The sequence below is a fragment of the Vulpes lagopus genome, chromosome 4, assembly GCF_018345385.1.
Source record: "Vulpes lagopus strain Blue_001 chromosome 4, ASM1834538v1, whole genome shotgun sequence".
NCBI classification, from domain to species: Eukaryota; Metazoa; Chordata; class Mammalia; order Carnivora; family Canidae; genus Vulpes; species Vulpes lagopus.
In genome coordinates this window covers 64,909,876-64,911,165 of record NC_054827.1, presented here as the reverse complement: position 1 = coordinate 64,911,165, position 1,290 = coordinate 64,909,876, and positions in this window count along the sequence as shown.

Genomic DNA, 1,290 nt, shown 5'->3' with positions numbered 1-1,290 from the left:
CTCATCATTTTTTTAAAGGGAAACCAACAGAATCAAACTTTCAACAATGTAATATCTGTAAGGACCAGCATATAATCACAAACCAAAACTCAGATGCCATAGTCAGATCCTATCATCTGTAGCTTAAAGGAAAAAGTCAAGAGAAATCACAAGATATCTCTAAAATTAGCAGACAAGAAAATAAAAGTGCTCTTATGCATATGGTCAAAGATTTAAAGAAACATAGGCAACAAGAGGTAAGAGGTGAAAAATCACGACAGAAAAATGGAAAATATGAAAAAAGAACCAAATTATTATAGTTATTTTATTGCAACTTCCCCAACAAAGTAACATTTTTCCCCAAATTAGTGTTAGAACAAAACATAAGCACTACAGTGACTCGGGGGGGGGGGGGGGGGGAGTGCAATTTGACATTACTTTTTTTGTTTGTTTTTTGGTTTTTTTTTTTACATTACTTTCAATTGAACAAAAACTATGTGGAAGGGTTATCTTTAACCACATATTTGGTGATTTTACTGAATTAAGGCATAAATAACAATTTTTATGAAATAATTATATAGCACTCTATTAATTGTTTATTATTCAATCAAACACATTAGGATTATTGGGAGACATTTCTCCATGGATGCCTTATATTTCTACACATCTTGCCAGCAGAGACAATGTCATTCTTTTTGTTTCAGACTACTTTTTAAAGACTATTTATGTGACAAACAGACTTGAAAGATAGAGATAGTGTGTTCTTCCAGGAAAGAGGGCAGAATTTTTCTGTTCAGAATAATAATGTCTCTCTCAGGTGACACATTTGGACAGATTTGTTTCTAATTCCCTTAGAAAGATTGAACTTTCCTATGGTCAGGGTTTCAGTCTTGTACTACAACTTGCTGTAGGCCCAGGCATCATGGGGCCCTTGTCATGTCACCATCTGGGAATCAGGACTCACTAAGCTGCTCTAAGCAACAGCACTCTGGCAATTATAATGCTATAGGTAATGAAGTCCTTTGTCTCCAGCCCCAGAGTCTCATGTCTTCTTTCAGTGTCCATGTAAGGCAGGCTAACTTGTTAGGTTGCAGGAGGGCAAAATCTCTCACATTTACTATTCTTAATAGGGGCTATGCAAGGAACTATTGGAAATTTTAAAAAAATTTATCATCTGATATTTTTCATTTAAAACTCTATTTTCTATTTGTACAAAATCTATTATGAAATATATTTTAACTCATTAATTTAAGTTACAAATTAAATATTTAGTCAGGTGCTATGTAGACCTCCATTTTTAGTCTTGTCTCA